This window comes from Osmerus mordax, chromosome 15 (genome assembly GCF_038355195.1).
Source record: "Osmerus mordax isolate fOsmMor3 chromosome 15, fOsmMor3.pri, whole genome shotgun sequence".
Taxonomy (NCBI): Eukaryota; Metazoa; Chordata; class Actinopteri; order Osmeriformes; family Osmeridae; genus Osmerus; species Osmerus mordax.
Genome location: NC_090064.1, coordinates 359149 through 383245, shown reverse-complemented (window position 1 = coordinate 383245; position 24097 = coordinate 359149). Strand labels below are relative to the sequence as shown.

Below are 24097 nucleotides of genomic sequence, written 5' to 3'. Positions count from 1 at the left end.
AAAAACCCTCAAAAGGGGGGGGGGGGGGCCCCAACAAAGCGGAACAAGCGATCCCTACCAAAAAAACGGGGTGAAAAGGGGGTGTGGGCGGAGCCCTGTCGGCCGGTGGCGTTTTCCCGCCCTTTTAGATAAAAAAAAAAAAAAACAAAAAAAAACAAAAAAAAAGTGAGTGACTGAGTGAGTGAGTGACTGAGTGAGTGACTGAGTGAGTGAGTGACAGAGAGAGAGAGAGAGAGAGAGAGAGAGAGAGAGAGAGAGAGAGAGAGAGAGAGAGCTGGCTGACATTCAGCGGGGCCGAGGTGAAAAACTGGAAGGCAATCGGAATGAGTTTTTTATCGCCGTGTCAGTCGACACCAACACGGAGTGGACTGGCTGGAAGGCGCATACGATAAACACGTACGGATCTTAATGGAGAAAAAGCCATCAATGAAATGGAGAAAGTGCGGTAAGGAAAGAAAAGCCAAGCGGGCGGGCCGAGCCCCTCTGCGGCCCGTGGCGTTTCCGCGCCTTTTTTTTCCCGAGAAGGATGCGGTTCGCCCCGGTTCTCCCCGGTTCGCCCCCGCGGACGGGTGAGTCAGGGCCAACGGAGGGGTTGGGGGTAGGCCGTTTGGGTCGTTTCAAATCGACGCTCTGGTTCCCCTTCAGCACGCACAAGCCTTTCGCCTTTTACTAAAGACTTCCGTGGAGGGGAGCGCCGACGAGTGGAACGTGGTATTTTTGGGAGGCTTTGCCCGAGGGAGGGCAGAGCCTGATGGACTTGTGACAAAAGCAGGGTGAGGTTGGCTTTGGGGTTAGGTGCGTGCCTGCGGGTAAGGCAGGTTTTGTCTTTGCTTCTTCTGTAGCTGTTTCAATTCTGTTGCCTTTTCCTCGGCTTTCCGCTTCCGTCCCTGCTTGTCCTGCGGCTTTTGGCCTCGGCTTTCCGCTTCCGTCCCTGCTTGTCCTGCGGCTTTTGGCCTCGGCTTTCCGCTTCCGTCCCTGCTTGTCCTGCGGCTTTTGGCCTCGGCTTTCCGCTTCCGTCCCTGCTTGTCCTGCGGCTTTTGGCCTCGGCTTTCCGCTTCCGTCCCTGCTTGTCCTGCGGCTTTTGGCCTCGGCTTTCCGCTTCCGTCCCTGCTTGTCCTGCGGCTTTTGGCCTCGGCTTTCCGCTTCCGTCCCTGCTTGTCCTGCGGCTTTTGGCCTCGGCTTTCCGCTTCCGTCCCTGCTTGTCCTGCGGCTTTTGGCCTCGGCTTTCCGCTTCCGTGGTTTCGGCCGTTCTCGGTGTGGTGACCGAGCGGCCCAGGTGGTGCACGGAGGGTCCGCGCGCCGGGGGCGTCCGATAATGCGGTCATCGCTTCTCGGCCTTTTGGCTAAGATCAAGTGTAGTATCTGTTCTTATCAGTTTAATATCTGATATGTCCTCCATGCGAGGACAACATATTAAACGGATTTTTGCAACAGGGAGTCGGAACAGGGGCTCGCTCCGTCCGCTCCGCGCATCGCCCCGGTATTGCAGCGTCTCCGGGAAGGGTGCAATCTTTCTAAGCGTGTCAAAGAGAAAAGCTAGTGAGGGAGGGAGGGAGGGAGGGAAGGAAGGAAGGAGGGAGGGAAGGAGGGAATGTCTGAATGAGTGAGGTTTGGGGGAGAGGGGTTTAGGTTAGGGCTAGGGTTTTTGGGGTGAGGGTCAAAAAACCCTCAAAAGGGGGGGGGGGGGGCCCCAACAAAGCGGAACAAGCGATCCCTACCAAAAAAACGGGGTGAAAAGGGGGTGTGGGCGGAGCCCTGTCGGCCGGTGGCGTTTTCCCGCCCTTTTAGATAAAAAAAAAAAAAAACAAAAAAAAAGTGAGTGACTGAGTGAGTGAGTGACTGAGTGAGTGACTGAGTGAGTGAGTGACAGAGAGAGAGAGAGAGAGAGAGAGAGAGAGAGAGAGAGAGAGAGAGAGAGAGAGAGAGCTGGCTGACATTCAGCGGGGCCGAGGTGAAAAACTGGAAGGCAATCGGAATGAGTTTTTTATCGCCGTGTCAGTCGACACCAACACGGAGTGGACTGGCTGGAAGGCGCATACGATAAACACGTACGGATCTTAATGGAGAAAAAGCCATCAATGAAATGGAGAAAGTGCGGTAAGGAAAGAAAAGCCAAGCGGGCGGGCCGAGCCCCTCTGCGGCCCGTGGCGTTTCCGCGCCTTTTTTTTCCCGAGAAGGATGCGGTTCGCCCCGGTTCTCCCCGGTTCGCCCCCGCGGACGGGTGAGTCAGGGCCAACGGAGGGGTTGGGGGTAGGCCGTTTGGGTCGTTTCAAATCGACGCTCTGGTTCCCCTTCAGCACGCACAAGCCTTTCGCCTTTTACTAAAGACTTCCGTGGAGGGGAGCGCCGACGAGTGGAACGTGGTATTTTTGGGAGGCTTTGCCCGAGGGAGGGCAGAGCCTGATGGACTTGTGACAAAAGCAGGGTGAGGTTGGCTTTGGGGTTAGGTGCGTGCCTGCGGGTAAGGCAGGTTTTGTCTTTGCTTCTTCTGTAGCTGTTTCAATTCTGTTGCCTTTTCCTCGGCTTTCCGCTTCCGTCCCTGCTTGTCCTGCGGCTTTTGGCCTCGGCTTTCCGCTTCCGTCCCTGCTTGTCCTGCGGCTTTTGGCCTCGGCTTTCCGCTTCCGTCCCTGCTTGTCCTGCGGCTTTTGGCCTCGGCTTTCCGCTTCCGTCCCTGCTTGTCCTGCGGCTTTTGGCCTCGGCTTTCCGCTTCCGTCCCTGCTTGTCCTGCGGCTTTTGGCCTCGGCTTTCCGCTTCCGTCCCTGCTTGTCCTGCGGCTTTTGGCCTCGGCTTTCCGCTTCCGTCCCTGCTTGTCCTGCGGCTTTTGGCCTCGGCTTTCCGCTTCCGTCCCTGCTTGTCCTGCGGCTTTTGGCCTCGGCTTTCCGCTTCCGTGGTTTCGGCCGTTCTCGGTGTGGTGACCGAGCGGCCCAGGTGGTGCACGGAGGGTCCGCGCGCCGGGGGCGTCCGATAATGCGGTCATCGCTTCTCGGCCTTTTGGCTAAGATCAAGTGTAGTATCTGTTCTTATCAGTTTAATATCTGATATGTCCTCCATGCGAGGACAACATATTAAACGGATTTTTGCAACAGGGAGTCGGAACAGGGGCTCGCTCCGTCCGCTCCGCGCATCGCCCCGGTATTGCAGCGTCTCCGGGAAGGGTGCAATCTTTCTAAGCGTGTCAAAGAGAAAAGCTAGTGAGGGAGGGAGGGAGGGAGGGAAGGAAGGAAGGAGGGAGGGAAGGAGGGAATGTCTGAATGAGTGAGGTTTGGGGGAGAGGGGTTTAGGTTAGGGCTAGGGTTTTTGGGGTGAGGGTCAAAAAACCCTCAAAAGGGGGGGGGGGGGGCCCCAACAAAGCGGAACAAGCGATCCCTACCAAAAAAACGGGGTGAAAAGGGGGTGTGGGCGGAGCCCTGTCGGCCGGTGGCGTTTTCCCGCCCTTTTAGATAAAAAAAAAAAAAAACAAAAAAAAACAAAAAAAAAGTGAGTGACTGAGTGAGTGAGTGACTGAGTGAGTGACTGAGTGAGTGAGTGACAGAGAGAGAGAGAGAGAGAGAGAGAGAGAGAGAGAGAGAGAGAGAGAGAGAGAGCTGGCTGACATTCAGCGGGGCCGAGGTGAAAAACTGGAAGGCAATCGGAATGAGTTTTTTATCGCCGTGTCAGTCGACACCAACACGGAGTGGACTGGCTGGAAGGCGCATACGATAAACACGTACGGATCTTAATGGAGAAAAAGCCATCAATGAAATGGAGAAAGTGCGGTAAGGAAAGAAAAGCCAAGCGGGCGGGCCGAGCCCCTCTGCGGCCCGTGGCGTTTCCGCGCCTTTTTTTTCCCGAGAAGGATGCGGTTCGCCCCGGTTCTCCCCGGTTCGCCCCCGCGGACGGGTGAGTCAGGGCCAACGGAGGGGTTGGGGGTAGGCCGTTTGGGTCGTTTCAAATCGACGCTCTGGTTCCCCTTCAGCACGCACAAGCCTTTCGCCTTTTACTAAAGACTTCCGTGGAGGGGAGCGCCGACGAGTGGAACGTGGTATTTTTGGGAGGCTTTGCCCGAGGGAGGGCAGAGCCTGATGGACTTGTGACAAAAGCAGGGTGAGGTTGGCTTTGGGGTTAGGTGCGTGCCTGCGGGTAAGGCAGGTTTTGTCTTTGCTTCTTCTGTAGCTGTTTCAATTCTGTTGCCTTTTCCTCGGCTTTCCGCTTCCGTCCCTGCTTGTCCTGCGGCTTTTGGCCTCGGCTTTCCGCTTCCGTCCCTGCTTGTCCTGCGGCTTTTGGCCTCGGCTTTCCGCTTCCGTCCCTGCTTGTCCTGCGGCTTTTGGCCTCGGCTTTCCGCTTCCGTCCCTGCTTGTCCTGCGGCTTTTGGCCTCGGCTTTCCGCTTCCGTCCCTGCTTGTCCTGCGGCTTTTGGCCTCGGCTTTCCGCTTCCGTCCCTGCTTGTCCTGCGGCTTTTGGCCTCGGCTTTCCGCTTCCGTCCCTGCTTGTCCTGCGGCTTTTGGCCTCGGCTTTCCGCTTCCGTCCCTGCTTGTCCTGCGGCTTTTGGCCTCGGCTTTCCGCTTCCGTGGTTTCGGCCGTTCTCGGTGTGGTGACCGAGCGGCCCAGGTGGTGCACGGAGGGTCCGCGCGCCGGGGGCGTCCGATAATGCGGTCATCGCTTCTCGGCCTTTTGGCTAAGATCAAGTGTAGTATCTGTTCTTATCAGTTTAATATCTGATATGTCCTCCATGCGAGGACAACATATTAAACGGATTTTTGCAACAGGGAGTCGGAACAGGGGCTCGCTCCGTCCGCTCCGCGCATCGCCCCGGTATTGCAGCGTCTCCGGGAAGGGTGCAATCTTTCTAAGCGTGTCAAAGAGAAAAGCTAGTGAGGGAGGGAGGGAGGGAGGGAAGGAAGGAAGGAGGGAGGGAAGGAGGGAATGTCTGAATGAGTGAGGTTTGGGGGAGAGGGGTTTAGGTTAGGGCTAGGGTTTTTGGGGTGAGGGTCAAAAAACCCTCAAAAGGGGGGGGGGGGGGGCCCCAACAAAGCGGAACAAGCGATCCCTACCAAAAAAACGGGGTGAAAAGGGGGTGTGGGCGGAGCCCTGTCGGCCGGTGGCGTTTTCCCGCCCTTTTAGATAAAAAAAAAAAAAAACAAAAAAAAACAAAAAAAAAGTGAGTGACTGAGTGAGTGAGTGACTGAGTGAGTGACTGAGTGAGTGAGTGACAGAGAGAGAGAGAGAGAGAGAGAGAGAGAGAGAGAGAGAGAGAGAGAGAGAGAGCTGGCTGACATTCAGCGGGGCCGAGGTGAAAAACTGGAAGGCAATCGGAATGAGTTTTTTATCGCCGTGTCAGTCGACACCAACACGGAGTGGACTGGCTGGAAGGCGCATACGATAAACACGTACGGATCTTAATGGAGAAAAAGCCATCAATGAAATGGAGAAAGTGCGGTAAGGAAAGAAAAGCCAAGCGGGCGGGCCGAGCCCCTCTGCGGCCCGTGGCGTTTCCGCGCCTTTTTTTTCCCGAGAAGGATGCGGTTCGCCCCGGTTCTCCCCGGTTCGCCCCCGCGGACGGGTGAGTCAGGGCCAACGGAGGGGTTGGGGGTAGGCCGTTTGGGTCGTTTCAAATCGACGCTCTGGTTCCCCTTCAGCACGCACAAGCCTTTCGCCTTTTACTAAAGACTTCCGTGGAGGGGAGCGCCGACGAGTGGAACGTGGTATTTTTGGGAGGCTTTGCCCGAGGGAGGGCAGAGCCTGATGGACTTGTGACAAAAGCAGGGTGAGGTTGGCTTTGGGGTTAGGTGCGTGCCTGCGGGTAAGGCAGGTTTTGTCTTTGCTTCTTCTGTAGCTGTTTCAATTCTGTTGCCTTTTCCTCGGCTTTCCGCTTCCGTCCCTGCTTGTCCTGCGGCTTTTGGCCTCGGCTTTCCGCTTCCGTCCCTGCTTGTCCTGCGGCTTTTGGCCTCGGCTTTCCGCTTCCGTCCCTGCTTGTCCTGCGGCTTTTGGCCTCGGCTTTCCGCTTCCGTCCCTGCTTGTCCTGCGGCTTTTGGCCTCGGCTTTCCGCTTCCGTCCCTGCTTGTCCTGCGGCTTTTGGCCTCGGCTTTCCGCTTCCGTCCCTGCTTGTCCTGCGGCTTTTGGCCTCGGCTTTCCGCTTCCGTCCCTGCTTGTCCTGCGGCTTTTGGCCTCGGCTTTCCGCTTCCGTCCCTGCTTGTCCTGCGGCTTTTGGCCTCGGCTTTCCGCTTCCGTGGTTTCGGCCGTTCTCGGTGTGGTGACCGAGCGGCCCAGGTGGTGCACGGAGGGTCCGCGCGCCGGGGGCGTCCGATAATGCGGTCATCGCTTCTCGGCCTTTTGGCTAAGATCAAGTGTAGTATCTGTTCTTATCAGTTTAATATCTGATATGTCCTCCATGCGAGGACAACATATTAAACGGATTTTTGCAACAGGGAGTCGGAACAGGGGCTCGCTCCGTCCGCTCCGCGCATCGCCCCGGTATTGCAGCGTCTCCGGGAAGGGTGCAATCTTTCTAAGCGTGTCAAAGAGAAAAGCTAGTGAGGGAGGGAGGGAGGGAGGGAAGGAAGGAAGGAGGGAGGGAAGGAGGGAATGTCTGAATGAGTGAGGTTTGGGGGAGAGGGGTTTAGGTTAGGGCTAGGGTTTTTGGGGTGAGGGTCAAAAAACCCTCAAAAGGGGGGGGGGGGGGCCCCAACAAAGCGGAACAAGCGATCCCTACCAAAAAAACGGGGTGAAAAGGGGGTGTGGGCGGAGCCCTGTCGGCCGGTGGCGTTTTCCCGCCCTTTTAGATAAAAAAAAAAAAAAAACAAAAAAAAACAAAAAAAAAGTGAGTGACTGAGTGAGTGAGTGACTGAGTGAGTGACTGAGTGAGTGAGTGACAGAGAGAGAGAGAGAGAGAGAGAGAGAGAGAGAGAGAGAGAGAGAGAGAGAGCTGGCTGACATTCAGCGGGGCCGAGGTGAAAAACTGGAAGGCAATCGGAATGAGTTTTTTATCGCCGTGTCAGTCGACACCAACACGGAGTGGACTGGCTGGAAGGCGCATACGATAAACACGTACGGATCTTAATGGAGAAAAAGCCATCAATGAAATGGAGAAAGTGCGGTAAGGAAAGAAAAGCCAAGCGGGCGGGCCGAGCCCCTCTGCGGCCCGTGGCGTTTCCGCGCCTTTTTTTTCCCGAGAAGGATGCGGTTCGCCCCGGTTCTCCCCGGTTCGCCCCCGCGGACGGGTGAGTCAGGGCCAACGGAGGGGTTGGGGGTAGGCCGTTTGGGTCGTTTCAAATCGACGCTCTGGTTCCCCTTCAGCACGCACAAGCCTTTCGCCTTTTACTAAAGACTTCCGTGGAGGGGAGCGCCGACGAGTGGAACGTGGTATTTTTGGGAGGCTTTGCCCGAGGGAGGGCAGAGCCTGATGGACTTGTGACAAAAGCAGGGTGAGGTTGGCTTTGGGGTTAGGTGCGTGCCTGCGGGTAAGGCAGGTTTTGTCTTTGCTTCTTCTGTAGCTGTTTCAATTCTGTTGCCTTTTCCTCGGCTTTCCGCTTCCGTCCCTGCTTGTCCTGCGGCTTTTGGCCTCGGCTTTCCGCTTCCGTCCCTGCTTGTCCTGCGGCTTTTGGCCTCGGCTTTCCGCTTCCGTCCCTGCTTGTCCTGCGGCTTTTGGCCTCGGCTTTCCGCTTCCGTCCCTGCTTGTCCTGCGGCTTTTGGCCTCGGCTTTCCGCTTCCGTCCCTGCTTGTCCTGCGGCTTTTGGCCTCGGCTTTCCGCTTCCGTCCCTGCTTGTCCTGCGGCTTTTGGCCTCGGCTTTCCGCTTCCGTCCCTGCTTGTCCTGCGGCTTTTGGCCTCGGCTTTCCGCTTCCGTCCCTGCTTGTCCTGCGGCTTTTGGCCTCGGCTTTCCGCTTCCGTGGTTTCGGCCGTTCTCGGTGTGGTGACCGAGCGGCCCAGGTGGTGCACGGAGGGTCCGCGCGCCGGGGGCGTCCGATAATGCGGTCATCGCTTCTCGGCCTTTTGGTTGAGATCAAGAGCAGTATCGAGCCTTATCGATACTAATCGAAATCTCACCTTGGGCCGTGGGCGATCGACCGGCCGGTGGGCGTTACCCTTTTCAGTTGGTGTTTGTCCTTATCATTTTGAATTTGATTTGTCTTGATACTGTGTTTGATTTCTGTCTCTGTCCTTGTTCCCAGGTCCACAGACGGTTGCCGGAGCCAGTGCTGGAGGAGGAGTCACTCACCGGAAATTTCCATTCTTCCACTGGCCTAGCCCAGTGCTAGGCCAGGTGAGTGCCTCCAAGGCCAGTACTTTTCCGGTCCCCCTGTGGGCCTTGTCTTGTGTTGTGTAGTTTAGCCTGTTTTTTTGTTTATCTTCTTGTTTGTTTTGTGTGTCCTATTTGTTTAAATATTGTTAGGTGTTTCCTTTCTGTCTTGTTTTAGTAGTTTGTCCATAGCTTGTTTGTCCATAGTCTTTTTGTGAGTTTTAGTGTTTGTTTGGTGTAGCCTAGCCACCAATCCTTGATTGGTGGCAGGTGTGTCTTGTTAGTGTGAGTGTTTGTCTCAGTAGTTTTCCGTTTGGTGTATTCTTTTATTCTTGTCTTGTGTTTTTGTGTATTGTCTAAGTGTATTTGTGGTTAATTTCTTTTGGCCGGTCTTTTCAGTTGCTTTTACTTTGTTGATTTGGTTTTTGGTGGGGTGTTTGTGTAGTCCAGTTCAGTGTTTGTTACCCTCCATTGTATTGTTAGTGTCCCCCCCCCCCCCCTCCCCCCCTCTATCCCCTCCCCTATCCCCCCCCCCCCCCCCCCACACCAGTGTTTGTCTCCCCCCTACCCTCTTGTGTTGGTGTTCCCTCCCCCCCCCCCTCCTGTTCCCTCTTGCTGTGTCACCCCCCCCCCCCACGTGTCTGATTGTTTTTTGTTCAGTGTTGTTCGTGCCTCCAAAATGTCGGCCGCTCGTGCTGGCATGAGGAGGCACAACAGTGTCCGTTTTTTGTTCAAGGTGGTGGGTGGAGTGAAGGTGGAGATGTCCAGGTTGGACTTCTCAAGAAAGGTGCTGCAGAAGCTGCTCAGGTTCTCGCCGGCCGAGCTGAACTGCATCGTGGCCTTGCCTGCTGGGCAGGGCTTCGATGTCAGCTTCAGCACGGCCATGGTACTGAAAGAATTCTGGACACGTTTCGAGGTGAGCAAAGATCAAGTTACCCAAACGTTCTGCGTGGAAAAACTGACTGACAACACCTTGAAAGTGGTGATTGTCAGGATGTTTAATGAAACTGTGAACCCCGAGGATATCTGTGTCTGGTTGAAAAGGTACTGCACAGTTAAAGGGGTTCCAGTTAGAGTGAAGGATCTGGATGGCATATGGAATGGAGCTTGGAGAGTGCCCATCCAGCAGGTTCCAGATCCGACAGGTTTTGAAGGACTGAGGCAGTTACCCTCAATCATAGTGTTGGGGGAGAACAGGGGCTTCGTGCACTACATGGGACAGCCAAAGCTATGCAGAAAGTGCATGAAGCATGGGCACCTCGCGGAGGCGTGCCAGGAGGTGGTTTGCGGAAAATGTCGGGAGATCGGGCACGTCTTCGCGGAGTGCCCAAATGGGAGAGCTTGCAACTTGTGTGGCGAGCTCTCCCACCTGTTCAGAGACTGTCCTCAGTCCTTCGCCAACAAGCTCCGGGCGGCCAGGGCGCCCGTGGAGCCGATGGGACCAGCCACAGAGGAGAGAGTGGTGGTGGAGGTGGTGGAAGGGGAAAAGGAAGTGGACGAGGAAAGGGCGGAAAAGGAGGTGCAGGAGGAAGTGGCAAAGAGAACGGTCCCTGTTTTAAATATTTTAGACCAGGAGGCCGAGCACGGGAGGCGGGAGGAGCGCGTAGAGGAGGAAGAGAGCCCAGGAGAGGCCGACAAGGTCACCTCCTCCTCCTCCGACTCCCGTGACTCGGCCGAAAGTGAGGTTTTAATGCAGTGTGGCCAACTCCCGGCGGGGGAAAAACATAAAGATCTGTCCGCTGACATCGATCACGCCGGGAAGAGGGGGAGGCCCGAAGTGAGCTCTGAAGAGTCAGATTCCTCTTCCAGGGTATTTCCTTCCAGCTCTCCGAACCAACTGTCCTTTTTAACTGTGAACCTGGTCACATCGTCCCCTAAGGAGAGCTCGGGCCTCCCCCAACGAAAGAAAAAGAAGGCCAAGAGTGAGCAGAATAGTGTGGAGGTCACCTAGATCTGTTTTTAGTGCTTGTTTTATTTGCTGATTATTGTCTCTCTGTTTTATTGGTTTTATTTGATCACCTTTTTAGACCCAACCCCCCTCCCTGTTTTTAGTAATGCACACGTCCCTTTTAACCCCCTTCACCCTTTTTATGGCGCTCACTTTTACCACTCTTAATGTAAGATCGATTAAGTCGAGTTTTAGAGCCCAGTCCATTTTAACCTTTTTAAGCACTGTTCAGACAGACATTGTTTTAATTCAGGAGTGTGGACTGCCTTTTAAAACTTTTTACCAACAGTGGGAAAATAAGTGGAGCCAAGGACCCTCGGTGTGGAGTGGGTCAAACAATAATAAGAATGACGGAGTGGCGGTTTTAATAAAAAATGCACACATCTTGGTGAAGGGGAGCACGGTTTTACATAACGGACGCATGCTTTTACTACATTTGAACTTTTTAGGGAAGGATTTTAAATTGATAAATGTGTATGGTTTTAGCGGGAAAAATGAGAGGTGTGACCTTTTAGAAGATCTGCAGTCCCACCTGCTAGGGAGGGATCCCCTGGTGGTAGGAGGGGATTTTAACTGTGTTTTATCAAGAAGAGATAGGAGAGGAGCTGGGGAACTTTTTAAAGTAGACAGATCGTCGGTTTTATTACACGGACTTTGTAGGGATTTTAAACTAGTTGACTGTTTTAGATCCCTGCATCCTAGAGAGGAGGGCTTCACCTGGTTCAGTGGTGATGGCACCAAAGCCTCTCGCATCGACTACTTACTGACCCGGGACGCCCCCCCAACCGATGCTAGATTAACCCCGGTATTCTTTTCGGACCACTGTATGCTCACGTGCACCCTTTCACTGACCTCAGGTGTGACGGTAGGGAAGGGTCTGTGGAAACTGAACTGCTCCCTGTTGGAGGACGAGGGAATAACAAGGTCGTACAGGGAGCGGTTCAGGGACTGGCAGACCCTTCAGGACATGTTCGAAACACGAGCACAGTGGTGGGAGATGGTAAAACACAGGACACAGACTTTTTTTAAGCAAAAAGGGAGGGAAAAAAGAAGGAAAGCAGAGAGACGCATGGTGGGACTGCAGAAAAGGCTAGAGAGGTATTTTAAACTTACACAGGAAGGGCTGGATTTTAACGATGAAATAAGAGAGGTGAAAAAAGAAATGGTTTTAATGGCGGAAGAGGTGAGCAGAGGAGTGATTTTAAGAAGCAAAGAGAGAGACCTGGAGGAAGGAGAAAAATGTACCAGGTACTTTTTTAAGAAAATAATCAGCAGGAGCAATGTTTTAACGAGTATCAAAGATAAAAATGGGATTTTAAAAACTGACACACAACAGATTACGAAGGTGGTGGAGGAATTTTATGATGAGTTGTTTGAAAAGAAAGAAGTTTTTAATCACGTCATGGACGAGGTTTTAAGCTTTTTAGACAAAACAGTTGTAAACACCGTGCTTTTATCCCAGGATTTTACCCTTTTAGAAATGGACAAAAACATCAGATGTTTTAAAAAAGGGAAATCCCCAGGCGAGGACGGGCTCCCCCTGGAATTTTATCTGACCTTTTGGGATATTTTAAGACACGACCTGTTGACTGTTTTTAAGGACTTTGAACGACTCGACCGACTACCTGACAGTTTTAGGATGGGCATTGTATCCCTTTTATTCAAGAAAAACGACAAAGCGGACCTAAAGAACTGGCGACCTATCACTCTTTTAAACGTTGACTGTAAACTTTTTAGCAAGATTTTAACCTCTCGTATGTCTTGTGTTTTAGGGGACTTGATCCACCCGGATCAAGCCTGCGCCATCCCGGGAAGGAGGATCACGGACAGCCTGGTACTGATCAGAGACGCCATCTGTTTTGCGAGAGACAGAAACATTCGGCTAGTAGTCCTAAATTTAGATTTTGAGAAAGCCTTTGATCGGGTCTCGCACCAGTACCTTTTCAAGGTACTGCAAAAAGCGGGTTTTCCGGGGAGATTCCTAGCTTGGGTGGGACTGCTGTATGGGGACATTACCAGCAAAATCCTTGTTAACGGGTTCTTATCCAAAGCAGTGGAAGTTAACTGCGGCGTCCGTCAGGGGTGTCCCTTATCCCCCTTACTCTATGTCTGCTGTATAGAGCCGCTGGCGCAGATCTTGAGAAGGGACCAACTCATTTGTGGGTTGGGGATCCCGGGGACTGGGGGACTGACTGCCAAGTGCATTTTATACATGGACGACATCAACATTTTATGCACTGACCTTTTATCCGTAGACAGGACCCTGGACCGGACTGACTGGTTTGGCCTCGCTTCGGGTGCCAAGCTTAACAGGGACAAGACAGAGGGGAGACTTTTCGGACCGTGGGGTGGGACAGACATGACTAGGCTTCCCATGACGACGACCCAGACCGACCTCCGCATCCTCGGGGTACAGTTCGACCGGGAGGGGGGAGGGAGCGGAAACTGGGAGGGCTTACTGACAAAAACCCGACAGAGACTGACGTTCTGGGGACTCAGACGACTGACATTTGAAGGCAAGGTTTTAATCATCAAAGCAGTGATTTTACCCTTGTTCTTATTGATCGGTTCTGTTTTTATCCCCCCCAAACCCATTCTTTTAGTCCTCGACAGGATGGTGTTTTATTTCATCTGGGGGTCCAAGTGGGAGCGCCTGAAAAGAGATGTAGTGAAGAGAGCCCCACGAAACGGAGGGAAGGGACTCCCGGATTTTAAAGTGTTCTTTGGTAGCCGGTACACCGCACTCCACCTGGCACTGGCGACGACCCCATCCGGAAACCACAAGACCGCGGCCCTGACCAGATTCTGGATGGGGTCCTACCTCAGGCACCTGCAGTGGATCCCGAAAGACCTGAGGACGCCAGTGTCTTTTAACCTCCCCCCGGCCTACCTTTTTATTAAGACGTTTTTAAAGACACACATTTTAGAGAAAGAACCACTCACCGTTTTAACCAAACACCGCTCTGTTCTCTCTCTTGTGCAGGAACGGGAGGAAGTGACCCGAGTGCGCCGACTCGCCCTGGGTGAGTCGGCCACGGTCTGGCGGAACGTGAGCCACCCTGCCCTGCTGAACAAGCACCGAGACCTCTCCTGGATGGTGGCCCATGAGATCCTCCCGGTCAGAGCCGTCATGCACTCCCGGAGGCTGGCGACGACATCCAGGTGCCCGCGGCCGACTTGTGGCGGAGAGGAGACCGTGAGGCACCTGCTCTGGGAGTGCAGTGCCGCCCGGGACCTGTGGATCCTGGCGGGGCCCCTGATAACCCCGTGCCTGCCGGCAGGGGAGGTCCTAAACGCACAGCTGGTGCTCTACGGGGTGAGCCAGAGGACCATGACATCTGGACAATTCCGCCAACTCTGGCTCACCCTGACATGCTTCAAAGAAGCCCTCTGGACCTCCAGGAACCTGCTGGCGGGGAAGCGCGTGGAGATGTCCACCCAGGCAGCGGCGGAACTGGCTGCAGAGACCCTCGGGTGGTACATCCCACGCGCCATACGGAAGGGGCCCCCCTCCACGTGAAGTGGTCCGGGCGGCAGCGGCCTGGCTGCGCCGGAATGGCTGCCCAGGTCGAGGATCTCCGCTGGGCCCCGGAGGGGGAGGACTCGGTGGCTTGTTCAGCGGGGCAGGTAGAGGCAAGCCAGACAAGCTCATCCCGGTCCTGCACAATTGAGGAACAGAACCTTTAAATGCACTCACACACACACACTCACATAGCCACACAAGACACATAGCCACATACGCACACACACACACATAGTCACACACACACGTCACATTTTTAAAGACACATTGTAAAACATTCCTTTAAAGATGTCTTAACCAAGTGTACATTCTTTTATGGCTTTTTAACACTGCTGTATTTATTCATGATCACCTTGTTGTTTTAGCGGGCACTTTTTAACTACGATTTCGATTCAGTGCTTTTAAAGTAATTACACCAGTGTTTTAGCGCCCCCTATGCCCTGTAATTAATGTACCTTTTAAGAAAAGAAAAGACATGTAAAACGAATTGTTTTTATGAACTGTCAACGGTGAGAACCAATAAATTTTTCTCAAAAGAAAAAATCTGTTCTTATCAGTTTAATATCTGATATGTCCTCCATGCGAGGACAACATATTAAACGGATTTTTGCAACAGGGAGTCGGAACAGGGGCTCGCTCCGTCCGCTCCGCGCATCGCCCCGGTATTGCAGCGTCTCCGGGAAGGGTGCAATCTTTCTAAGCGTGTCAAAGAGAAAAGCTAGTGAGGGAGGGAGGGAGGGAGGGAAGGAAGGAAGGAGGGAGGGAAGGAGGGAATGTCTGAATGAGTGAGGTTTGGGGGAGAGGGGTTTAGGTTAGGGCTAGGGTTTTTGGGGTGAGGGTCAAAAAACCCTCAAAAGGGGGGGGGGGGGGCCCCAACAAAGCGGAACAAGCGATCCCTACCAAAAAAACGGGGTGAAAAGGGGGTGTGGGCGGAGCCCTGTCGGCCGGTGGCGTTTTCCCGCCCTTTTAGATAAAAAAAAAAAAAAACAAAAAAAAACAAAAAAAAAGTGAGTGACTGAGTGAGTGAGTGACTGAGTGAGTGACTGAGTGAGTGAGTGACAGAGAGAGAGAGAGAGAGAGAGAGAGAGAGAGAGAGAGAGAGAGAGAGAGAGAGAGAGCTGGCTGACATTCAGCGGGGCCGAGGTGAAAAACTGGAAGGCAATCGGAATGAGTTTTTTATCGCCGTGTCAGTCGACACCAACACGGAGTGGACTGGCTGGAAGGCGCATACGATAAACACGTACGGATCTTAATGGAGAAAAAGCCATCAATGAAATGGAGAAAGTGCGGTAAGGAAAGAAAAGCCAAGCGGGCGGGCCGAGCCCCTCTGCGGCCCGTGGCGTTTCCGCGCCTTTTTTTTCCCGAGAAGGATGCGGTTCGCCCCGGTTCTCCCCGGTTCGCCCCCGCGGACGGGTGAGTCAGGGCCAACGGAGGGGTTGGGGGTAGGCCGTTTGGGTCGTTTCAAATCGACGCTCTGGTTCCCCTTCAGCACGCACAAGCCTTTCGCCTTTTACTAAAGACTTCCGTGGAGGGGAGCGCCGACGAGTGGAACGTGGTATTTTTGGGAGGCTTTGCCCGAGGGAGGGCAGAGCCTGATGGACTTGTGACAAAAGCAGGGTGAGGTTGGCTTTGGGGTTAGGTGCGTGCCTGCGGGTAAGGCAGGTTTTGTCTTTGCTTCTTCTGTAGCTGTTTCAATTCTGTTGCCTTTTCCTCGGCTTTCCGCTTCCGTCCCTGCTTGTCCTGCGGCTTTTGGCCTCGGCTTTCCGCTTCCGTCCCTGCTTGTCCTGCGGCTTTTGGCCTCGGCTTTCCGCTTCCGTCCCTGCTTGTCCTGCGGCTTTTGGCCTCGGCTTTCCGCTTCCGTCCCTGCTTGTCCTGCGGCTTTTGGCCTCGGCTTTCCGCTTCCGTCCCTGCTTGTCCTGCGGCTTTTGGCCTCGGCTTTCCGCTTCCGTCCCTGCTTGTCCTGCGGCTTTTGGCCTCGGCTTTCCGCTTCCGTCCCTGCTTGTCCTGCGGCTTTTGGCCTCGGCTTTCCGCTTCCGTCCCTGCTTGTCCTGCGGCTTTTGGCCTCGGCTTTCCGCTTCCGTGGTTTCGGCCGTTCTCGGTGTGGTGACCGAGCGGCCCAGGTGGTGCACGGAGGGTCCGCGCGCCGGGGGCGTCCGATAATGCGGTCATCGCTTCTCGGCCTTTTGGCTAAGATCAAGTGTAGTATCTGTTCTTATCAGTTTAATATCTGATATGTCCTCCATGCGAGGACAACATATTAAACGGATTTTTGCAACAGGGAGTCGGAACAGGGGCTCGCTCCGTCCGCTCCGCGCATCGCCCCGGTATTGCAGCGTCTCCGGGAAGGGTGCAATCTTTCTAAGCGTGTCAAAGAGAAAAGCTAGTGAGGGAGGGAGGGAGGGAGGGAAGGAAGGAAGGAGGGAGGGAAGGAGGGAATGTCTGAATGAGTGAGGTTTGGGGGAGAGGGGTTTAGGTTAGGGCTAGGGTTTTTGGGGTGAGGGTCAAAAAACCCTCAAAAGGGGGGGGGGGGGGCCCCAACAAAGCGGAACAAGCGATCCCTACCAAAAAAACGGGGTGAAAAGGGGGTGTGGGCGGAGCCCTGTCGGCCGGTGGCGTTTTCCCGCCCTTTTAGATAAAAAAAAAAAAAAACAAAAAAAAACAAAAAAAAAGTGAGTGACTGAGTGAGTGAGTGACTGAGTGAGTGACTGAGTGAGTGAGTGACAGAGAGAGAGAGAGAGAGAGAGAGAGAGAGAGAGAGAGAGAGAGAGAGAGAGAGAGAGCTGGCTGACATTCAGCGGGGCCGAGGTGAAAAACTGGAAGGCAATCGGAATGAGTTTTTTATCGCCGTGTCAGTCGACACCAACACGGAGTGGACTGGCTGGAAGGCGCATACGATAAACACGTACGGATCTTAATGGAGAAAAAGCCATCAATGAAATGGAGAAAGTGCGGTAAGGAAAGAAAAGCCAAGCGGGCGGGCCGAGCCCCTCTGCGGCCCGTGGCGTTTCCGCGCCTTTTTTTTCCCGAGAAGGATGCGGTTCGCCCCGGTTCTCCCCGGTTCGCCCCCGCGGACGGGTGAGTCAGGGCCAACGGAGGGGTTGGGGGTAGGCCGTTTGGGTCGTTTCAAATCGACGCTCTGGTTCCCCTTCAGCACGCACAAGCCTTTCGCCTTTTACTAAAGACTTCCGTGGAGGGGAGCGCCGACGAGTGGAACGTGGTATTTTTGGGAGGCTTTGCCCGAGGGAGGGCAGAGCCTGATGGACTTGTGACAAAAGCAGGGTGAGGTTGGCTTTGGGGTTAGGTGCGTGCCTGCGGGTAAGGCAGGTTTTGTCTTTGCTTCTTCTGTAGCTGTTTCAATTCTGTTGCCTTTTCCTCGGCTTTCCGCTTCCGTCCCTGCTTGTCCTGCGGCTTTTGGCCTCGGCTTTCCGCTTCCGTCCCTGCTTGTCCTGCGGCTTTTGGCCTCGGCTTTCCGCTTCCGTCCCTGCTTGTCCTGCGGCTTTTGGCCTCGGCTTTCCGCTTCCGTCCCTGCTTGTCCTGCGGCTTTTGGCCTCGGCTTTCCGCTTCCGTCCCTGCTTGTCCTGCGGCTTTTGGCCTCGGCTTTCCGCTTCCGTCCCTGCTTGTCCTGCGGCTTTTGGCCTCGGCTTTCCGCTTCCGTCCCTGCTTGTCCTGCGGCTTTTGGCCTCGGCTTTCCGCTTCCGTCCCTGCTTGTCCTGCGGCTTTTGGCCTCGGCTTTCCGCTTCCGTGGTTTCGGCCGTTCTCGGTGTGGTGACCGAGCGGCCCAGGTGGTGCACGGAGGGTCCGCGCGCCGGGGGCGTCCGATAATGCGGTCATCGCTTCTCGGCCTTTTGGCTAAGATCAAGTGTAGTATCTGTTCTTATCAGTTTAATATCTGATATGTCCTCCATGCGAGGACAACATATTAAACGGATTTTTGCAACAGGGAGTCGGAACAGGGGCTCGCTCCGTCCGCTCCGCGCATCGCCCCGGTATTGCAGCGTCTCCGGGAAGGGTGCAATCTTTCTAAGCGTGTCAAAGAGAAAAGCTAGTGAGGGAGGGAGGGAGGGAGGGAAGGAAGGAAGGAGGGAGGGAAGGAGGGAATGTCTGAATGAGTGAGGTTTGGGGGAGAGGGGTTTAGGTTAGGGCTAGGGTTTTTGGGGTGAGGGTCAAAAAACCCTCAAAAGGGGGGGGGGGGGGCCCCAACAAAGCGGAACAAGCGATCCCTACCAAAAAAACGGGGTGAAAAGGGGGTGTGGGCGGAGCCCTGTCGGCCGGTGGCGTTTTCCCGCCCTTTTAGATAAAAAAAAAAAAAAAACAAAAAAAAACAAAAAAAAAGTGAGTGACTGAGTGAGTGAGTGACTGAGTGAGTGACTGAGTGAGTGAGTGACAGAGAGAGAGAGAGAGAGAGAGAGAGAGAGAGAGAGAGAGAGAGAGAGAGAGCTGGCTGACATTCAGCGGGGCCGAGGTGAAAAACTGGAAGGCAATCGGAATGAGTTTTTTATCGCCGTGTCAGTCGACACCAACACGGAGTGGACTGGCTGGAAGGCGCATACGATAAACACGTACGGATCTTAATGGAGAAAAAGCCATCAATGAAATGGAGAAAGTGCGGTAAGGAAAGAAAAGCCAAGCGGGCGGGCCGAGCCCCTCTGCGGCCCGTGGCGTTTCCGCGCCTTTTTTTTCCCGAGAAGGATGCGGTTCGCCCCGGTTCTCCCCGGTTCGCCCCCGCGGACGGGTGAGTCAGGGCCAACGGAGGGGTTGGGGGTAGGCCGTTTGGGTCGTTTCAAATCGACGCTCTGGTTCCCCTTCAGCACGCACAAGCCTTTCGCCTTTTACTAAAGACTTCCGTGGAGGGGAGCGCCGACGAGTGGAACGTGGTATTTTTGGGAGGCTTTGCCCGAGGGAGGGCAGAGCCTGATGGACTTGTGACAAAAGCAGGGTGAGGTTGGCTTTGGGGTTAGGTGCGTGCCTGCGGGTAAGGCAGGTTTTGTCTTTGCTTCTTCTGTAGCTGTTTCAATTCTGTTGCCTTTTCCTCGGCTTTCCGCTTCCGTCCCTGCTTGTCCTGCGGCTTTTGGCCTCGGCTTTCCGCTTCCGTCCCTGCTTGTCCTGCGGCTTTTGGCCTCGGCTTTCCGCTTCCGTCCCTGCTTGTCCTGCGGCTTTTGGCCTCGGCTTTCCGCTTCCGTCCCTGCTTGTCCTGCGGCTTTTGGCCTCGGCTTTCCGCTTCCGTCCCTGCTTGTCCTGCGGCTTTTGGCCTCGGCTTTCCGCTTCCGTCCCTGCTTGTCCTGCGGCTTTTGGCCTCGGCTTTCCGCTTCCGTCCCTGCTTGTCCTGCGGCTTTTGGCCTCGGCTTTCCGCTTCCGTGGTTTCGGCCGTTCTCGGTGTGGTGACCGAGCGGCCCAGGTGGTGCACGGAGGGTCCGCGCGCCGGGGGCGTCCGATAATGCGGTCATCGCTTCTCGGCCTTTTGGCTAAGATCAAGTGTAGTATCTGTTCTTATCAGTTTAATATCTGATATGTCCTCCATGCGAGGACAACATATTAAACGGATTTTTGCAACAGGGAGTCGGAACAGGGGCTCGCTCCGTCCGCTCCGCGCATCGCCCCGGTATTGCAGCGTCTCCGGGAAGGGTGCAATCTTTCTAAGCGTGTCAAAGAGAAAAGCTAGTGAGGGAGGGAGGGAGGGAGGGAAGGAAGGAAGGAGGGAGGGAAGGAGGGAATGTCTGAATGAGTGAGGTTTGGGGGAGAGGGGTTTAGGTTAGGGCTAGGGTTTTTGGGGTGAGGGTCAAAAAACCCTCAAAAGGGGGGGGGGGGGGCCCCAACAAAGCGGAACAAGCGATCCCTACCAAAAAAACGGGGTGAAAAGGGGGTGTGGGCGGAGCCCTGTCGGCCGGTGGCGTTTTCCCGCCCTTTTAGATAAAAAAAAAAAAAAACAAAAAAAAACAAAAAAAAAGTGAGTGACTGAGTGAGTGAGTGACTGAGTGAGTGACTGAGTGAGTGAGTGACAGAGAGAGAGAGAGAGAGAGAGAGAGAGAGAGAGAGAGAGAGAGAGAGAGAGAGCTGGCTGACATTCAGCGGGGCCGAGGTGAAAAACTGGAAGGCAATCGGAATGAGTTTTTTATCGCCGTGTCAGTCGACACCAACACGGAGTGGACTGGCTGGAAGGCGCATACGATAAACACGTACGGATCTTAATGGAGAAAAAGCCATCAATGAAATGGAGAAAGTGCGGTAAGGAAAGAAAAGCCAAGCGGGCGGGCCGAGCCCCTCTGCGGCCCGTGGCGTTTCCGCGCCTTTTTTTTCCCGAGAAGGATGCGGTTCGCCCCGGTTCTCCCCGGTTCGCCCCCGCGGACGGGTGAGTCAGGGCCAACGGAGGGGTTGGGGGTAGGCCGTTTGGGTCGTTTCAAATCGACGCTCTGGTTCCCCTTCAGCACGCACAAGCCTTTCGCCTTTTACTAAAGACTTCCGTGGAGGGGAGCGCCGACGAGTGGAACGTGGTATTTTTGGGAGGCTTTGCCCGAGGGAGGGCAGAGCCTGATGGACTTGTGACAAAAGCAGGGTGAGGTTGGCTTTGGGGTTAGGTGCGTGCCTGCGGGTAAGGCAGGTTTTGTCTTTGCTTCTTCTGTAGCTGTTTCAATTCTGTTGCCTTTTCCTCGGCTTTCCGCTTCCGTCCCTGCTTGTCCTGCGGCTTTTGGCCTCGGCTTTCCGCTTCCGTCCCTGCTTGTCCTGCGGCTTTTGGCCTCGGCTTTCCGCTTCCGTCCCTGCTTGTCCTGCGGCTTTTGGCCTCGGCTTTCCGCTTCCGTCCCTGCTTGTCCTGCGGCTTTTGGCCTCGGCTTTCCGCTTCCGTCCCTGCTTGTCCTGCGGCTTTTGGCCTCGGCTTTCCGCTTCCGTCCCTGCTTGTCCTGCGGCTTTTGGCCTCGGCTTTCCGCTTCCGTCCCTGCTTGTCCTGCGGCTTTTGGCCTCGGCTTTCCGCTTCCGTCCCTGCTTGTCCTGCGGCTTTTGGCCTCGGCTTTCCGCTTCCGTGGTTTCGGCCGTTCTCGGTGTGGTGACCGAGCGGCCCAGGTGGTGCACGGAGGGTCCGCGCGCCGGGGGCGTCCGATAATGCGGTCATCGCTTCTCGGCCTTTTGGCTAAGATCAAGTGTAGTATCTGTTCTTATCAGTTTAATATCTGATATGTCCTCCATGCGAGGACAACATATTAAACGGATTTTTGCAACAGGGAGTCGGAACAGGGGCTCGCTCCGTCCGCTCCGCGCATCGCCCCGGTATTGCAGCGTCTCCGGGAAGGGTGCAATCTTTCTAAGCGTGTCAAAGAGAAAAGCTAGTGAGGGAGGGAGGGAGGGAGGGAAGGAAGGAAGGAGGGAGGGAAGGAGGGAATGTCTGAATGAGTGAGGTTTGGGGGAGAGGGGTTTAGGTTAGGGCTAGGGTTTTTGGGGTGAGGGTCAAAAAACCCTCAAAAGGGGGGGGGGGGGGGCCCCAACAAAGCGGAACAAGCGATCCCTACCAAAAAAACGGGGTGAAAAGGGGGTGTGGGCGGAGCCCTGTCGGCCGGTGGCGTTTTCCCGCCCTTTTAGATAAAAAAAAAAAAAAAACAAAAAAAAACAAAAAAAAAGTGAGTGACTGAGTGAGTGAGTGACTGAGTGAGTGACTGAGTGAGTGAGTGACAGAGAGAGAGAGAGAGAGAGAGAGAGAGAGAGAGAGAGAGAGAGAGAGAGAGAGAGCTGGCTGACATTCAGCGGGGCCGAGGTGAAAAACTGGAAGGCAATCGGAATGAGTTTTTTATCGCCGTGTCAGTCGACACCAACACGGAGTGGACTGGCTGGAAGGCGCATACGATAAACACGTACGGATCTTAATGGAGAAAAAGCCATCAATGAAATGGAGAAAGTGCGGTAAGGAAAGAAAAGCCAAGCGGGCGGGCCGAGCCCCTCTGCGGCCCGTGGCGTTTCCGCGCCTTTTTTTTCCCGAGAAGGATGCGGTTCGCCCCGGTTCTCCCCGGTTCGCCCCCGCGGACGGGTGAGTCAGGGCCAACGGAGGGGTTGGGGGTAGGCCGTTTGGGTCGTTTCAAATCGACGCTCTGGTTCCCCTTCAGCACGCACAAGCCTTTCGCCTTTTACTAAAGACTTCCGTGGAGGGGAGCGCCGACGAGTGGAACGTGGTATTTTTGGGAGGCTTTGCCCGAGGGAGGGCAGAGCCTGATGGACTTGTGACAAAAGCAGGGTGAGGTTGGCTTTGGGGTTAGGTGCGTGCCTGCGGGTAAGGCAGGTTTTGTCTTTGCTTCTTCTGTAGCTGTTTCAATTCTGTTGCCTTTTCCTCGGCTTTCCGCTTCCGTCCCTGCTTGTCCTGCGGCTTTTGGCCTCGGCTTTCCGCTTCCGTCCCTGCTTGTCCTGCGGCTTTTGGCCTCGGCTTTCCGCTTCCGTCCCTGCTTGTCCTGCGGCTTTTGGCCTCGGCTTTCCGCTTCCGTCCCTGCTTGTCCTGCGGCTTTTGGCCTCGGCTTTCCGCTTCCGTCCCTGCTTGTCCTGCGGCTTTTGGCCTCGGCTTTCCGCTTCCGTCCCTGCTTGTCCTGCGGCTTTTGGCCTCGGCTTTCCGCTTCCGTCCCTGCTTGTCCTGCGGCTTTTGGCCTCGGCTTTCCGCTTCCGTCCCTGCTTGTCCTGCGGCTTTTGGCCTCGGCTTTCCGCTTCCGTGGTTTCGGCCGTTCTCGGTGTGGTGACCGAGCGGCCCAGGTGGTGCACGGAGGGTCCGCGCGCCGGGGGCGTCCGATAATGCGGTCATCGCTTCTCGGCCTTTTGGCTAAGATCAAGTGTAGTATCTGTTCTTATCAGTTTAATATCTGATATGTCCTCCATGCGAGGACAACATATTAAACGGATTTTTGCAACAGGGAGTCGGAACAGGGGCTCGCTCCGTCCGCTCCGCGCATCGCCCCGGTATTGCAGCGTCTCCGGGAAGGGTGCAATCTTTCTAAGCGTGTCAAAGAGAAAAGCTAGTGAGGGAGGGAGGGAGGGAGGGAAGGAAGGAAGGAGGGAGGGAAGGAGGGAATGTCTGAATGAGTGAGGTTTGGGGGAGAGGGGTTTAGGTTAGGGCTAGGGTTTTTGGGGTGAGGGTCAAAAAACCCTCAAAAGGGGGGGGGGGGGGCCCCAACAAAGCGGAACAAGCGATCCCTACCAAAAAAACGGGGTGAAAAGGGGGTGTGGGCGGAGCCCTGTCGGCCGGTGGCGTTTTCCCGCCCTTTTAGATAAAAAAAAAAAAAAACAAAAAAAAACAAAAAAAAAGTGAGTGACTGAGTGAGTGAGTGACTGAGTGAGTGACTGAGTGAGTGAGTGACAGAGAGAGAGAGAGAGAGAGAGAGAGAGAGAGAGAGAGAGAGAGAGAGAGAGAGAGCTGGCTGACATTCAGCGGGGCCGAGGTGAAAAACTGGAAGGCAATCGGAATGAGTTTTTTATCGCCGTGTCAGTCGACACCAACACGGAGTGGACTGGCTGGAAGGCGCATACGATAAACACGTACGGATCTTAATGGAGAAAAAGCCATCAATGAAATGGAGAAAGTGCGGTAAGGAAAGAAAAGCCAAGCGGGCGGGCCGAGCCCCTCTGCGGCCCGTGGCGTTTCCGCGCCTTTTTTTTCCCGAGAAGGATGCGGTTCGCCCCGGTTCTCCCCGGTTCGCCCCCGCGGACGGGTGAGTCAGGGCCAACGGAGGGGTTGGGGGTAGGCCGTTTGGGTCGTTTCAAATCGACGCTCTGGTTCCCCTTCAGCACGCACAAGCCTTTCGCCTTTTACTAAAGACTTCCGTGGAGGGGAGCGCCGACGAGTGGAACGTGGTATTTTTGGGAGGCTTTGCCCGAGGGAGGGCAGAGCCTGATGGACTTGTGACAAAAGCAGGGTGAGGTTGGCTTTGGGGTTAGGTGCGTGCCTGCGGGTAAGGCAGGTTTTGTCTTTGCTTCTTCTGTAGCTGTTTCAATTCTGTTGCCTTTTCCTCGGCTTTCCGCTTCCGTCCCTGCTTGTCCTGCGGCTTTTGGCCTCGGCTTTCCGCTTCCGTCCCTGCTTGTCCTGCGGCTTTTGGCCTCGGCTTTCCGCTTCCGTCCCTGCTTGTCCTGCGGCTTTTGGCCTCGGCTTTCCGCTTCCGTCCCTGCTTGTCCTGCGGCTTTTGGCCTCGGCTTTCCGCTTCCGTCCCTGCTTGTCCTGCGGCTTTTGGCCTCGGCTTTCCGCTTCCGTCCCTGCTTGTCCTGCGGCTTTTGGCCTCGGCTTTCCGCTTCCGTCCCTGCTTGTCCTGCGGCTTTTGGCCTCGGCTTTCCGCTTCCGTCCCTGCTTGTCCTGCGGCTTTTGGCCTCGGCTTTCCGCTTCCGTGGTTTCGGCCGTTCTCGGTGTGGTGACCGAGCGGCCCAGGTGGTGCACGGAGGGTCCGCGCGCCGGGGGCGTCCGATA

At 55.0% G+C, this 24097-nt stretch overlaps 20 non-coding genes and 1 pseudogene across 20 annotated transcripts; all 21 read left to right on the top strand.

Moving 5' to 3' along the window:
- Positions 1 to 625: 625 nt before the first annotated feature.
- On the top strand, positions 626 to 743 carry LOC136958344 (U5 spliceosomal RNA). The gene has a single exon (XR_010878607.1). It is a non-coding gene; the product is annotated as a U5 spliceosomal RNA (small nuclear RNA).
- A 580-nt stretch (positions 744 to 1323) lies between these two features.
- LOC136958421 (U2 spliceosomal RNA) lies at positions 1324 to 1514 on the top strand. Its single transcript, XR_010878681.1, has one exon. It is a non-coding gene; the product is annotated as a U2 spliceosomal RNA (small nuclear RNA).
- Positions 1515 to 2277: 763 nt separating this feature from the next.
- Positions 2278 to 2395, top strand: LOC136958342 (U5 spliceosomal RNA). Its single transcript, XR_010878605.1, has one exon. It is a non-coding gene; the product is annotated as a U5 spliceosomal RNA (small nuclear RNA).
- Positions 2396 to 2975: 580 nt separating this feature from the next.
- LOC136958420 (U2 spliceosomal RNA) lies at positions 2976 to 3166 on the top strand. Its single transcript, XR_010878680.1, has one exon. It is a non-coding gene; the product is annotated as a U2 spliceosomal RNA (small nuclear RNA).
- Positions 3167 to 3935: 769 nt separating this feature from the next.
- Positions 3936 to 4053, top strand: LOC136958341 (U5 spliceosomal RNA). Its single transcript, XR_010878604.1, has one exon. It is a non-coding gene; the product is annotated as a U5 spliceosomal RNA (small nuclear RNA).
- A 580-nt stretch (positions 4054 to 4633) lies between these two features.
- Positions 4634 to 4824, top strand: LOC136958419 (U2 spliceosomal RNA). The gene has a single exon (XR_010878679.1). It is a non-coding gene; the product is annotated as a U2 spliceosomal RNA (small nuclear RNA).
- A 770-nt stretch (positions 4825 to 5594) lies between these two features.
- On the top strand, positions 5595 to 5712 carry LOC136958340 (U5 spliceosomal RNA). The gene has a single exon (XR_010878603.1). It is a non-coding gene; the product is annotated as a U5 spliceosomal RNA (small nuclear RNA).
- Positions 5713 to 6292: 580 nt separating this feature from the next.
- On the top strand, positions 6293 to 6483 carry LOC136958417 (U2 spliceosomal RNA). The gene has a single exon (XR_010878678.1). It is a non-coding gene; the product is annotated as a U2 spliceosomal RNA (small nuclear RNA).
- Positions 6484 to 7251: 768 nt separating this feature from the next.
- Positions 7252 to 7369, top strand: LOC136958339 (U5 spliceosomal RNA). Its single transcript, XR_010878602.1, has one exon. It is a non-coding gene; the product is annotated as a U5 spliceosomal RNA (small nuclear RNA).
- A 6833-nt stretch (positions 7370 to 14202) lies between these two features.
- On the top strand, positions 14203 to 14379 carry LOC136958209 (U2 spliceosomal RNA; annotated as a pseudogene).
- Positions 14380 to 15152: 773 nt separating this feature from the next.
- On the top strand, positions 15153 to 15270 carry LOC136958338 (U5 spliceosomal RNA). The gene has a single exon (XR_010878601.1). It is a non-coding gene; the product is annotated as a U5 spliceosomal RNA (small nuclear RNA).
- Positions 15271 to 15850: 580 nt separating this feature from the next.
- On the top strand, positions 15851 to 16041 carry LOC136958411 (U2 spliceosomal RNA). Its single transcript, XR_010878672.1, has one exon. It is a non-coding gene; the product is annotated as a U2 spliceosomal RNA (small nuclear RNA).
- Positions 16042 to 16814: 773 nt separating this feature from the next.
- LOC136958337 (U5 spliceosomal RNA) lies at positions 16815 to 16932 on the top strand. The gene has a single exon (XR_010878600.1). It is a non-coding gene; the product is annotated as a U5 spliceosomal RNA (small nuclear RNA).
- Positions 16933 to 17512: 580 nt separating this feature from the next.
- On the top strand, positions 17513 to 17703 carry LOC136958400 (U2 spliceosomal RNA). Its single transcript, XR_010878661.1, has one exon. It is a non-coding gene; the product is annotated as a U2 spliceosomal RNA (small nuclear RNA).
- Positions 17704 to 18471: 768 nt separating this feature from the next.
- LOC136958336 (U5 spliceosomal RNA) lies at positions 18472 to 18589 on the top strand. Its single transcript, XR_010878599.1, has one exon. It is a non-coding gene; the product is annotated as a U5 spliceosomal RNA (small nuclear RNA).
- Positions 18590 to 19125: 536 nt separating this feature from the next.
- LOC136958389 (U2 spliceosomal RNA) lies at positions 19126 to 19316 on the top strand. Its single transcript, XR_010878650.1, has one exon. It is a non-coding gene; the product is annotated as a U2 spliceosomal RNA (small nuclear RNA).
- A 769-nt stretch (positions 19317 to 20085) lies between these two features.
- LOC136958335 (U5 spliceosomal RNA) lies at positions 20086 to 20203 on the top strand. The gene has a single exon (XR_010878598.1). It is a non-coding gene; the product is annotated as a U5 spliceosomal RNA (small nuclear RNA).
- Positions 20204 to 20783: 580 nt separating this feature from the next.
- LOC136958377 (U2 spliceosomal RNA) lies at positions 20784 to 20974 on the top strand. The gene has a single exon (XR_010878639.1). It is a non-coding gene; the product is annotated as a U2 spliceosomal RNA (small nuclear RNA).
- Positions 20975 to 21747: 773 nt separating this feature from the next.
- LOC136958334 (U5 spliceosomal RNA) lies at positions 21748 to 21865 on the top strand. Its single transcript, XR_010878597.1, has one exon. It is a non-coding gene; the product is annotated as a U5 spliceosomal RNA (small nuclear RNA).
- A 580-nt stretch (positions 21866 to 22445) lies between these two features.
- LOC136958365 (U2 spliceosomal RNA) lies at positions 22446 to 22636 on the top strand. The gene has a single exon (XR_010878628.1). It is a non-coding gene; the product is annotated as a U2 spliceosomal RNA (small nuclear RNA).
- A 771-nt stretch (positions 22637 to 23407) lies between these two features.
- Positions 23408 to 23525, top strand: LOC136958333 (U5 spliceosomal RNA). The gene has a single exon (XR_010878596.1). It is a non-coding gene; the product is annotated as a U5 spliceosomal RNA (small nuclear RNA).
- Positions 23526 to 24097: the final 572 nt, after the last annotated feature.